This window comes from Callorhinus ursinus, unplaced genomic scaffold (genome assembly GCF_003265705.2).
Source record: "Callorhinus ursinus isolate GAN/ISIS: 27379988/994484 unplaced genomic scaffold, GSC_fseal_2.0 scaffold24, whole genome shotgun sequence".
In the NCBI taxonomy this organism is placed as follows: Eukaryota; Metazoa; Chordata; class Mammalia; order Carnivora; family Otariidae; genus Callorhinus; species Callorhinus ursinus.
The window spans coordinates 3495044-3508484 of NW_027397086.1; the positions used below are offsets into that span (position 1 = coordinate 3495044).

Genomic DNA, 13441 nt, shown 5'->3' on the forward strand with positions numbered 1-13441 from the left:
TGTGAGGCCGAAACGGTAGACAAAGACATCAACAAAACATAGAGTCCATAAACAGATCCCACCCATAAGATTAACTGATTTTCACCAAAGGTGCAAAGGCAATTTAGTTGGAGAAAGGGTACTCTTTTCAACAAATGATGCTGTCACAGTTGGATACTCATGTGGAAATAAACTTTGATCCCGACCTCACCTCATTTATAGAAATTAACTCAAGGTACGCTGGGGTGGCTCAGTCAGTTAAGCGTCTGCCTTCGGCTCAGGTCATGATCCCAGCGAGAGAGGGAACACAAGCAGGGGGAGTGGGAGAGGGAGAAGCAGGCTTCCCGCCAAGCAGGGAGCCCGATGCGGGGCTCGATCCCAGGACCCTGGGATCATGACCTGCGCCGAAGGCAGACGCTTAACTGACTGAGCCACCCAGGCGCCCCTAAATAAAATCTTAAAAAAAAAAATAAATAGAATAAAGTGAACAATCCAGTGTGACTGGGAAGAATTTTCTCTGCCCATCAAGGTCTTTCTAGCTGGACTGAGAATCAAATTGACGTAAAACAAATTAACAGGAGAAAATCAGAATTAATTTCGTACATATGGGGAATCCACACACACGGAAATTCCAAAAACAGGGAGGCAAAGTGAGATATAGATGTCATTCTGGACCAAGGAGAAGGGGGTGGAGTCTGAGGCTTCAAAAGGAAGAAATATAATTAGTAGGAAAATGAAAAAGAATAAATGTCTGGCAAACAGGTATTTGCTGGGTCACCTAGAAACAACGGGACAGAGAGGATGTGGATCAAACAGGTCTTGTTCGGTTCCTCCCTGTCTACCATCCCCAGCTCCTAGGAGAGTGTAGTTATCTACGGTGATAGCTCTCTTCCTGGAGCAGGTCCTCTATCAATCCTTTTTAGGCAGTTGTGGGAGTGGGGGCAGGCAGGCGGAGCAAAGAGCTTTTCCTGAATCTGCTGGGTTTTGATTGCATAAGTAACCTTTACGCCAGTGTGGACCATCTTGGGACTGCCTGCCCTTGGCCCCTACAAGTGATTTTCAGAATATTCAGAGTCACACATCTAGAACTATCATCCATCAACCATGCAACCATCATCCCTATCTAATTAAATTTAGACCATTTTCGCCATCCCCAAAAAGAAGCTCTGTACCCACTGGCAGTCATTCCCATTTCACCCCCTCCTCAGACCTAGGCAACCACTAATCTACTTTGTCTCTATAGATCTGTCTATTCTGAACATATGAATAGACTCATACAATATATGGCCTTTTGTAACTGGTTTCTTTCATTTAGCACATTTCCAAGGTCCATCCGTGTTGTAGCGTGTCTGTACTTCATTCCTTTTTATTGCTAAATAATATTCCATTGTATGAACATATCATACCATCTCATTTCCATCTGCCAGTTGATAGACATTTGGGTTGTTTCCACTTCTTGACTATTATGAATAATGCTGCTATGAACATTTCCTTTGGGGTATATAACTAGGAGTGGAATTGCTGGGTCATATGGTAACTCTAACTTTTTGAGGAACTGCCAAACTATTTTTCAAAGCAGCTGCACCTTTTGAAATTCCCACCATCAGCATATGAGGGTTCCCATCTCTCTACCTCCTCAGTAATACCTGTTGTTGTCTGTCTCTTTGATCAGATCCATCCTAAGAATATGAGGTTGTATCTCATTGTTTTTCTTAAAACTTACTTTAGAGAGAGAGGTGGGGGGAGTGGGAGAGGGAGAGGGGGAGGGGGAAGAACCCCAAGCCGACTCTGAGCTGAACACAGAGCCCAACACACAGGGCTTGATCTCAGGATCCTGGGATCATGACCTGAGCCGAACTTAAGAGTTGGACGCCTTAACCAACTGAGCCACCCAGGCGCCCCTCTCATTGTGGTTTTAATTTGCTTTTCCATGATGACTAATGATGATGAACATCTTTTCATGTGCTTGTTGGTCATTTGTATAACTTTTTTTAAATTTAAATTCAATTAGCCAACATAGAGTACATCATTAGTTTCAGGTGTAGAGTTCGGTAATTCATCATTTGCATATAACACCCAGTGCTCATCACATCATGTGTCCTCTCTAATGCCTGTCACCCAATTACCCCATCCCCCACCCCCCTCCCCTCCAACAACCCTGTTTGTTTCCTATAGTTAATTTTTTATTTACTTATTTATTTATTTGAGAGAGAGAGAATGAGAGAGAGAAAGCACATGAGAGGGGGAAGGGTCAGAGGGAGAAGCAGACTCCCTGCTCAGCAGGGAGCCTGATGCGGGACTGGATCCTGAGACTCCAGGATCATGACCTGAGCCGAATGCAGTCGCTTAACCAACTGAGCCACCCAGGTGCCCTGTTTCCCATAGTTAAGCGTCTCTCATGCTTTGTCTCCCTCTTTGATTTCTTCCCATTCGGTTTTCCCTCCCTTCCCCTATGATCTTCTGCACTATTTCTTGTATTCCACGTATGAGTGAAACCATATGGTAGTTGTCTTTCTCTGACTGACTTTCATCTGTATAACTTTTTTGGAGAAATGTCTATTCAGTTCTTTTGCCGATTGTAAATTGGGTTATTTGCCTTTTTGTTATTTTGTTGCAAATTCTGTACATATTTTGGATTGCAAGTTCTTTTTTTTTTTAAGATTTTATTTATTTATTTGACAGAGAGAGACATAGCGAGAGCAGGAACACAAGCACGGTGAGTGGGAGAGGGAGAAGCAGGCTTCCCGCAGAGCAGGGAGCCCCATGCGGGGCTCAATCCCAGGATCCTGGGATCATGACCTGAGCCGAAGGCAGACGCCCAACGACTGAGCCACCCAGGTGCCCCGGATTGCAAGTTCTTTATCAGATACATGATTTGCAAATATCTTCTCCCATTCTATGGGTTATCTTGTCACCTTCCTGATGTCCTTTGAAGCATAAAAGCTTTTAATTTTGATGAACTCCAATTTATTTTTTCTTTTGTCACTGATACTTCTGCTGTCATATAAGAAACCATTGCCTAACCCAGTCTCAAAAACTTACTTCTATGTTTTCTCCTCAGTTTTAGCCTCTTACCTACACATGCATATTATACACATATATATGTGTATAATAAAGGACTAAGGACTATAATTATAAATATATTATAATATATATATATAAAGGACTAAGGGGATCCTCACCAAACTGCTAAGAGTGGTCATCTCTGGGGAAGGGAATGAAATTGGGGTTGGGTTAGGGTTTGAATGGGGATTTTCATTTTTCTTCCCAACATACATTTCTGAATTGTTTGGATTTTTTTTTTTTTTGCACGTATGTCTTCTTTTGGTAATTTGAAATCATCAATAGACTTTTCAAAGTATTCAAAATTGTACAAACATAGTTGTACACGGTGGAAGACTACAAAGAAAAAACATGCGCAAAAGTAGTCATGGCATTAGAATTGGCGAGGGGGGGCGGGGGTTGTGTCAAGAAAGTAGCTTCTAAACTGAGATTAGAAGGTGGAAGAAAGCATGTTGGCTATACATATTGCAAGAAGTGTGTTGGATATGAATATAGCAAGAGGATTGTTCAGTCGGGAAGAAATTATTTGAGCCTATAGGAGAGAAGGAGGCTGGAGAGGTGATGCTAGTCGTCTATGTTAAGGGTTGTTAGCAGGGGAGTGCGCTGATCTGCTCCAAGTTCGGGGCGGGGGGGGCGGAACCCTCCGGGACGGTGCAGAGAAGGAGCGGAGGGCGCGTGAGGAGGCTGCCGCCGGGATGCAAGGAGGAGATGCTGGTGGACGGAGCCGGGCCCTACTACTGGGGGAGGAGAGGCTGGTCTGCGCGACGGTCAGGACTTGGCGACGGGAACCCGAGCTGAGGGGAAGGCAGGCGCCAAGGCCGACTCCCACTTCCCCACGTGGCGGCCCGTTAAGCAGCGGGCGAAACCGGCGCGCTCGGGGCCGCGTGGGAGAGCGCTACCTGCGGAGCACCCGCTCGGGACGTTCAATGGGGTGCCCGGGGTGGGGGGCGGGGGGCGTCCAGAGAGACGTCGGTGCTGACGCGAGAGGAGGAGTCCGTCCCGCCCGTCACCACTGCCCGGGCTCTGCTGGCCTGCAGGCCACAGCGGGCCCCAAAGCCGGTGTCACACGGCGGGTCCCCCCGCAGCCAGGGAGCCCCCGGAGCAGCGCGCTCGAGGCCCGGTGGGGCCCACCTGCACTCCGCCCCTCGCACACCTGACCCCGCCGGGAGAGGAGCCGCCGCGCGCTCCGGAACCTTTGGCCGCCGCCGCCCGCGTTCGCCGCGGGACCCGTCGGGGGAACCCGTTCGCTGTTGCCAAGGGGCGGTCCCGGAAGTGACGCGCCCCGGGTTTGTTGACAGCGGAGGCGGCGGCGGCTGCAGGCTCCGAGCCTCAGGAGCCGGATCGGGGGAGGGGCCGGGCCCCGGAGCCAGCACCCGGCGGCCCTCAGCCCCGCCCGCAGCCCTAAGGGCAAGGTAACGGCCACGGAGTCCCCCCCCGCCGCGACCCCCTCCCTCGCGGGGCTCCAGTCCCCGGGATCCCAAGCTCCGCCCCGCCGACCCCAGTCTCCCGCAGACCCCGGCCCTAGCCTGGCGAGATCCCCTGTCTCCCTGGCGCTCTGGCCCCAGATTCCCCCGGGTCACATCCCCGGCTTCCCTCGCAGAGGAAGCGAGCATCCCGTCGGCTCCCGGTGCCGAGGGTATTTATCTGCGTCCTCCCCCTTTCCCTTCTGCCTCAGGCGCCTGGGCATCGCCGCTGCAACCTCTTGCACAGGTCCATTTCGGCCAGTGGTGGGAGGGCTCCTTTCTCTGCCCCTGCTGCCAGGTTTGAGAAACGTGCCTTTTAAAACCGAGCTCCCTTCCTCCAGAAAGAAAATGACGCCCTGTCGGATGCCCCTACAAAATGGGGGATCGATATAGGGCTAAAAGGGCCAGCCTCTGCCCCTCCTACCTGTTGGACGAGCTTAAGTTCCTGCAAAGCAATGCCTAAAAGCTCAGGGACGGCTTGGATTCTGGAACTACTCCCAAAAGGGATGACAAGGTGTAAGAAATCCAACAGGATGAGGAAGGGATGGGCTGGGGTTGCAAACCTGAGGGCCAGGGGAGCCTGATAGGTGAGTTGAAAGTGAAACTGTCTGGTGGCCACTATAGTTCTGTGTGTGGAAATTGACTTGGCTGCTCTTTGGACCAGGGAGTCCAAGATTTCCAGTCATTGCCTGTGCCTGTCAACGCGCTTGGTTTTTAGGGGAGGGAGGGAGCCCTGGTGCCTCCACAGGGAAAGATACCCCCTTTGGTCTTTTCCACGGAATGTTTCTCTTCACGGTTCAAAATGGTTAGAATGAGCTTTGAAGACAGCTTTGAGAAGAGTAACAGGAGGCTGTGCTTAGAGCAGGAGGTGGTTGCAGTGGTGAGGGGTCTCTGTTTCAGTTTATTGCTTCATTCAGAAAATAAGAAACATATAATATGTAGGGTGTCATGGAGAAAAATAAAGCAGGAAGGGCCATGGCAAGGGCCAGAGGGTGGGGTCACCTTTGTGGAGACGTTGATCAGAGAAGGTCTCAAATAAGATGACGTCTGAGCAGAGTCCTGAAGGGAGGGAGGGAGCAAGCCATGCATCTGTCTACAGGCAGAGCATTCAACAGCAAGTGCAAAGGTCCTGAGGTAGTATACTTGATGGTTTTAAGAAAGGAGAGGACAATGGGACTGGAGCAGAGTGAAGGAGGGGAAGAGAGGGAACCAGACAATGGTGGGGAGAACGTCAGGGGCTGTCTCTGATGCAGGGTCCCAGAGTACTAAAGGAGCCCCCTTTCAAATCTGTACAAATGTGGTCAGAGAAAATATAGATTTGTTTTAGATGACAAATAGCCATTATGCTCTGGCCTGGCATTATAGGTAATCTTTTTCCATCTTTGTGATGACCATTGGTGGAATTAATACAAAAAGGACAGCCATAGAGCACTGTAGTTAAATCAGGTCATGCAGCTGCTTCCTGGTTGTGAGAACTTGGACGAGGGACCACCTCAGTGTCCTCATCTATAAAATAGGGTTGTTGGGCTTAATGAGACATCACGCACTGAAGTGCTTAGCGCACTATTTAGCACGGATTAAGTATTCAGTATCTAACAGTTGTGATGATGGCAGTGGCCATGATGAGGAACTGTTTGCATGTGTCTACCTCAAAGCCTTTCTTTTTAGCACCAGCTGGTGGTGCCACCAGCTCTGGCTGCCTCCTGAGCTGGTAGAATTTTGGAGAACAGTGGGGGTGAAGGGAGACACAGTGGACACTTACTGTCACCCCTCAGGGGGAACAATGTTTGTATATCCTACAGGGAGGATGGTAACTTGGTCTTGGCTTTCTTGACGCCACTCTTAGAAGGTGATGGGGGCTTTTTAAAAAGAGCACAGCAAATCCCCATTCTACCACGTAAAATAGATAAAATGATGGTGTTGGCGTCAGACATGTGGTTGGGATGTGTGTCGCTGATCTGCTGATGGAGAGTGTTAATCTGAGAAGTACCCAGCAGAGGCTGAGACTTTGCAGCCTACCTTATAGGGAGCGGAACAATGGTTGATCTCCCTCCTCACCCCTCAAGCCTGGACTATATCATGAGGCCTGGGTCATAAGCTGAACAAGGTGACTGGGCCAGATGATTTAAAAACGAAAAGTCAGAGCGCTTGGATGCTGAGAGCCAGCCTATTTGAGCAGCTCTTGCGGCTGGAACCTAGGACCAGCCACCTGGGGACCTGGGTTCAAGCCCAAGGTCTGCAGCTGGCTCACTATGTGAACTTGGGGGGCAAGTTCCATCCCCTGTCTGGGCCTCGGTTTTCCTATCTGTATACTAACTCTGAAGGCTGTTGGAAGGATGAAATGAGACCCAGGTCGTGAAAGTATTGGGTGCACTCTAAAGCTCTCTACAGAGGCAAAGAACAGTTCTTGGTATGACTAGTGCCATCAGTGCCTTAGCTGCTCTTGACTCCTGAAAGGCCACTTCAGGGACCCCTGATGGGTCATCTGTTTTGGGACCGACATTCTTTATCTGGCTCAATCACTAAAGCTGATTTTCCACCTTCCAAACGGACAGAAGGCTCTCCCCAGGCATGATTCCTAGGCGATCCCTCCATAATGATTGTTCACCACCTTCTTGGCATCTCCTCAGCAAGCCCACACAATGTGTTTGCCACACATTGACCGATAAGGACCCTGATGAATCCTGAGGCCGACAAATATTGCTTGGGGATCTCGTGCAGGCGAGGCTCCTTCATCTGCAGCCAGCCAGCTGTACACTCACTGTGTCATGGAGATGCCATGGATCACACAAGGCCCCCGCCAAGAAGCTTCAAGTCGTGTGGCCAAAATGATATATGCTCATAGCACAGTTACCAGCGGTAACAGATCATCTGTGCTCGGTGCCTAAGGACACGCGGAGTTTTAAGGAGTCAGTGAAGCCTCATCTGCAGAAACAAGATCAGGGGTGGGGGTGGGGGGAATAGTTCCTGCCCCTAGCGTCATGCGAAGGAGAGCCAGGCACTTTCTGGGGGACCTTGGGCAGGTCCTCACACATCTTTGAACCACGGTTTGCTCATCTGGAAAACAAAATATGTCCCTCCTAGGTTATTTGTGCCTTCAGTGAGAACAGGCATGGAGAGCTCGGCACTCTGGGTCTGGAACTAACGCATACATGTGTATGTGTTGCGAGGTACAGATAGACCCTTGAACCTATACATAGTCCGTGGCAGATTACTTTGCCACTCCTCAGCTGCCTCTCTGTAAGTTGTAGATTCTAATAACTCCTGCTTCATGTGGTTGCTGAGGGAGTTAAATGACCTGACGGATATCAAGTTCTTGGAATATGTTGCTTGGTATGGATGTGATTGATCATTAAGTTTGTGTGTGAGCTGGGAACCCAGGTATTCCCCAAGGCCCCTCTGCCTCCAGGTGGCACCAGTGAGCGGGGAGGTGCATGCCTCCCTCATTCCGTTTCTGCATCTTAACGTCACCCACTCTGTGGATTATGACCCCGTCGGGATGCTTTCCGCCCCTGGCCTGCACCCTGGCCCCCGGGAGACCCTGGCACTTGCCCTGACTCTCCTCACAGCAGCTTCCCACCCCCAATATCTGGACTGGGATCTGCTCCCTCCTGGAAAACTTCCAGCTTCTGTAAATAGGGCATTTGTTTGGATTCCACCCCCACCCCCCCCCCCCCGCTCTTGGGTTAATATTTCACAGGGTGGGCGCTGCTCCAAGGCTCAAGCTTCTGGCTCCCCCAGCCTCTCTGTCGGCCGGGTGTCAGGTCGCTGGTGGGGTCCCATGCTCCCTCTGGACCACAGTTCCTCCTTCCACCCACTGCGCTGCATGGACAGAAGACCCAGTGGTGTGGTGAGATGCACGGGTTTGGTTTGGAATCGCATCCCCTGTCATCCGTTGTGTGATTTCAGGCAAGCCTCAGTGTCTTCCTCAGCAAATGGGGGGGTAACAGTCAATAGTCAATACCTCAGCTGCTATAGTGAGATCAGGGCAAAGGCAAACCTTTATTCTGACGCGTGCCAGGCACAGACTGGCACAGAGGATCCGGGAGCCTGCAAGCAGACTGGGTTCCCATCCTCCCCAAGCTCGTGAGCTCACAGGCTGTGGGAAGGTGTTCAGCAATTGTTATACAAATGTCAATTAGCTTCAAGTACCAGATCCTAGGGAATGTGGTTTGTTGGTTAAATAAGGAACTATATGCAGTAAAGCATGAGGGGCTCAGCGCCCCACCTGGAAGAAACCGGGGTGGAGACTGTGGTCACTGCTTCTGTGTTCTGCCTTCTCTCATCTGCTCCCTGCCACTCCCCCCTCACCCCCCATGTCAGAGCTCAGGGTGGATCCAGTGTGAAGAACCTGCTAGAGAAGGGATGGAGGAAGACATGGGGTTCTTCTTACCATGTGGTGTGCTGTCAGAATCAGAGTTCCCTCTGTCCCTGGTTGCCAGAATCCCAGATGGCCGGTGCTTGCTCCAGGAGTGGGGAGCCCTCGGGGGTGGGTGTGGGGAGGGTAGAGATGACAACCGCCTGGGGGCACCAGTGGCAGGGCGCCCCTGGCCCCTCGGCCTCCCTGCCAAGATGAGGGTGGCCCCTTCCTTCTCCAGCTCACCCCAGCCCCAAGCAGCCAGGTCCCACTGCCAAAGGGTGGTTAGCAGATGGTACCATCTGCCTGGTTTGTCTTTGGGTGACCTTAGTGGCTGAAAGGGTGGTGTTTCTTCCACCCGGGGAACAGGGTCAGGGCCTGGTGGGTACCCGGGTAACTGGGCTCAGCCCTGCCGAAAAGGCAAAGCCCCAGGCGGTGCTCTCTTGTTCAGAGTGGTGAGGGTTCCTCTGTGGCCACTGGGTCCTCCCACTGTCCTGGCACAGTGGACAGGGAGGATACAGAGTGTGCCTTGTGCCCCAGGCACTGGCCACGTCTGCCACAACCTGCAAGTCCCTCTTGTCCCTGCCAGAGGCACGTGTTGAAACCCTACCATCTGTCAGGCCCACACAGGGTGTTCAGCACTTCCTTTGTCCAGCAAATTGTTGTGGAATTGGGCCTCTGGCACCAGCATCCCATACCCTCTGGCCTTTCAGCCTGTGCACATCATTTCTGTCTTCCTGGAATGCCTTTCCCTTCTCTCCCCACCACCAGAGTTAACTGTGACTCCTCTTTCGGGTTGCAGCTGAAATATCACTTCCAAGAAGCCTGCGCATGACTCCCCAGTCCAGGGCAGGTCCCCTGGCATAGGCACCCAGAGCACCAGATACCTCCTTCTCCAGAACACTGGTCCCAGGGACATGGTGTGAGGTTTGTGTGCTGCTTAGGTGGATGTCTGTCTCCCTCAGAGTCAGTTTGCTCCCATAAGGACGAGGACCTTGTCTGGTTTCGCTCACCACTGAACCCACAGTGCTCAACAGACAGCTGCTGAGTGGATAAAGAAGTGACCTGGGCTCAGCGCAGGGCGATGCCACACAAGACAGCCCGGTTCCTGTCCTCATGGAACCGACCGTCTGGCAAGGAAGCCCGATCACGAAACCAGCATCACTTCAAAGTGTTAGTTGTTCCGGTGGGGCCGTGGGCGCACATGGCGGGAGCACCCTGGCGGGTCAGGGAAGGCTTCCCAGAGGAAGCGATTTTGATACCAAGGCTGGCGATGTTCGGGGCAGTGTTCAAAGGTGGTGTGGGCTGGCGTGTGTGTGGGCGGGGATGCTTCCTGGAGGAGGGACACGGATGTGTTTTGGGGGTGGGAGTAGTATTTAGAATAGAAAGTGGGATAAGTCATTGAATTGGGATGCTCCCAGTTGAAAGAAAACAGACTGAGCAAAGGTCTGAAGGTGACCCTGTGCTTGGGGCCTGTTGCCAGTACCACGAAGGAGGCCAGGCCGGCTGCCGTAGAGCCCAGCAGGCCTCGAGTGGACCAGAAGGCTGGCTGTGGCTCAGGAGGCCTTGAGTCACTGCTTGAAGAGAGGGGACTCGGTTTCCAACAGGATGCACCTCCCTGTCAGCGGTTCTTCCCCGGCTCCTGTTGACCAGGGAAGATCTAGAAGAGAATGAAGGTAAAGGAAGGCCGTGCCCAGTGGCCCAGGCAGCCTGTTTATTGTGCCTTCCCTCAAGGGTGGCACGCAGCCGGTGGGAAATTGGCACCATGGGCCTTGCGGCAAGAGACCCAGGCCTGGGGAGCACAGGACTGCACCTGGGCAGGGGCAGACCCCGCTCTGTTGGGGACCAGGGGAGGTGAGGCAGGAGAAAGGGATGGTGATGGTGATAATCGTAATTGTAATAGTAGCTTCTTTTTATTGAGCAGTTACCACGGGCCAGGTGCCAGGCTAAGCTCTTCCGATATTCCATGTTATCCTCACACAGTGCTCCCTGTTTTAGAGAAGAAACCGAGGCACAGGGCAGTGAAGACCCTTGCCCAAGTTCACCTGCTCTTAAGCGGCAGGGCTGGGACTTGAAGCTGGGTGGGCCTGACTCCAGAGCTCTCAGAGCACTGGCACCAGTAAGTAGTGGTGCTGGCACTTAGACCTTGTGATCCCAGACGGCACAGGGCTCTGGGGCCGCCCACTGGATTTCTAGAGCAGCCCAGAAGGCTCACATATGGGCACGGGGGCTCCAGGAAGCCAGGGGCAGTGCTGGGCCCCGAACTCCTTCAGAGCTCTCCAAGGGTTGATATGATGGAGTCCGAGAGACCAGGTTCAAATCCCACTTTGGACAGAGTAGCCTCTCTCAGCTTGAGTTTTCTCATCTGCAAGATGGGATCATAAGCAACATTTCTTGTGTACTCAGTCTCATCAAGCCTGAGACCAAGCATTTTCCCGACATCTCATTTATTCCAGCAGCCCTGTGAAGTGGGGATTATTACCCCCATTTTCCAGATGAAGAAACTGAGGTCCAGAGAGTTTAAATAATTTACAGTGAGGGCGCCTGGGTGGCTCAGTTGGTTAAGCGACTGCCTTCGGCTCAGGTCATGATCCTGGAGTCCCAGGATCGAGTCCCGCATCGGGCTCCCTGCTCAGCAGGGAGTCTGCTTCTCCCTCTGACCTTCTTCCCTCTCGTGCTCTCTATCTCTCATTCTCTCTCTCTCAATAAAAAAAAAAAAAATCTTTAAAAAAATAATAATTTACAGTGAATTGTAGAACTGGGTTGAAACATAGATCTATCTGATGACAGAGCCTGCGCTTAAAAAAAAAACAAAACAAAAAACTATTGAAGTATAACCTAGCTAGGGAAAGGCCTGGAAAGCGTGAGTGGACAGTTTGATGAATGTGCACCAGCAAACACACCTATCCCCAAGGCCCCCCTGCCACTTTCTAATCACTGCCTCTCTGCAAAGGGAATCACTACCCTGACTTTTAACACCATGGATTCCTTTTGCCTATTTCCCCCCTTTTCCGATATAGACTCTGACAGGAAGATGGTTTGGGATTAATTCCTGACTTTCCTCAGTTCTATAAATGGTTGATTGTTTTCTATCTTGTTCATTCAATTTGAATGTGAAGGTTCAGTTTTCATTCTCTCTCAGCCACCTGTAGCTAAGGAGCTATACTGTCAGAGCATCACTTCACTGAACCCCAGTCCCCTCTAAATGTGGACCTGTTTGGTGTCCAGGCCATTTTCTTAACTCTCATTGAGTTATAATATACACTTTGAAAAATCATACCAGGGTATACAGCTCCCGAATATTCACAAAGTGAACACACCTGTATATCCAGCACTCTGATGTGGGACTAGAAGATTCTCAACACCCAGCCAAATCCCCAAAGTAAACTCATTGCTGACTTCTGCCACCACAGATCAGATTGTTCTGGCTTTTTTTTTTTTTTTTAACTTAATGGAGTAAAACATGAATGGATTCATTCGGTATATAATATGATACATGCTCTTTTGTGTCTGACTCCTTTCACTAAACTTGGGAGGTTCATCCAAGCTGTTGTGTTAACAGTAGTTTGTGCCTTCTCGTTGCCCTTAATATTTCATTGGTGAGTATACTGTACTTATTTATTCTAATGTCAGGGACATTCAGATTCTTTTCTGGTTTTGGCTATTCTGAATCATGCTGCTGTGAACATTCTGGTCTGTGTCTTTGGGGGAACATGTATATGTGCATCTCTGTTGGGTGTGTGCCTAGGAGTGGAATTGCTGAACATTGAACATATGTGCATATTCAGCTTTAGTAGATAGTGTCGCACAGTATTTCATTATACTGTCAATTCGCACCAATTTACACTCCCACTCGCAGCGTGGGTGACATCCCGCTGTTCCATCTTCACCATAGCACAAGCTTGGTAGTGCCTGGATTGTTTCCAGTTGAGCCATTCTGGTGGGTGGGAAATGGTGTCTCATTGTGGTTTTATGGATATTAATGAAGCTGAGCCCTTTTCCATATGTGTCCATATGTTTTCTATTCTTTATGAAATGCCTGTTCTAGTCTTTTGCCCATTTTTTAGTTGGATGCTATGTCCTTTTAAAACAATTTGGGGGTGTTGCCTGAGTGGTTCAGTCGGTTAGATATCCAACTCTTGATTTCAGCTCAGGTCGTGATTTTGGAGTTGGGAGATTAAGCCCTATGTGGGGCTCCATGCTTAGTGGGGAATCTGCTGGGAATTCTCCTCTCCCTCTGCCCCTCACCCTGCTCGCTTGTGCATGTGCATACATGCACACACATACTCTCTCTCTCCCTCTCTTTCTCTCAAATAAGTAAATCTTAAAAAAAAAAATGATTTGGGAGCGCCTGACTGGCTCAGTCAGTGGAGCATAGGATTCTTGATCTCGGGGTTGTGAGTTTGAGCCCTGCCCTCGGTGTAGAAATTGCTAAAATCTTTTTAAAAATGATCTGTAGAAGGTGTTTATATATTCTGAATATGAGTCATTTGTTGGATATATTATTGGAAATATTTTCTAGTCTGTGGCTTGTCCTTTTTCTTAATGATATCTTTTGATTAACAGAGTCTTACATTTT

General features: G+C 50.3%; 1 protein-coding gene across 5 annotated transcripts in view; it reads left to right on the top strand.

Annotated features, from left to right (window-relative positions):
* The first annotated feature begins 4298 nt into the window (after window positions 1-4298).
* ZER1 (zyg-11 related cell cycle regulator) overlaps window positions 4299-13441 on the top strand; it is a 29678-nt gene continuing 20535 nt past the window's right edge. For 4 of the 5 annotated variants that reach the window (XM_025888320.2, XM_073905642.1, XM_025888321.2 and 1 more), the window contains exon 1: window positions 4299-4454. The gene's annotated coding sequence lies outside the window, so the exon portion shown is untranslated. Of the gene's footprint in view, window positions 4455-5071; window positions 5093-13441 lie in introns of those variants that run through there. The other variant, XM_073905640.1, reaches the window with a different exon arrangement.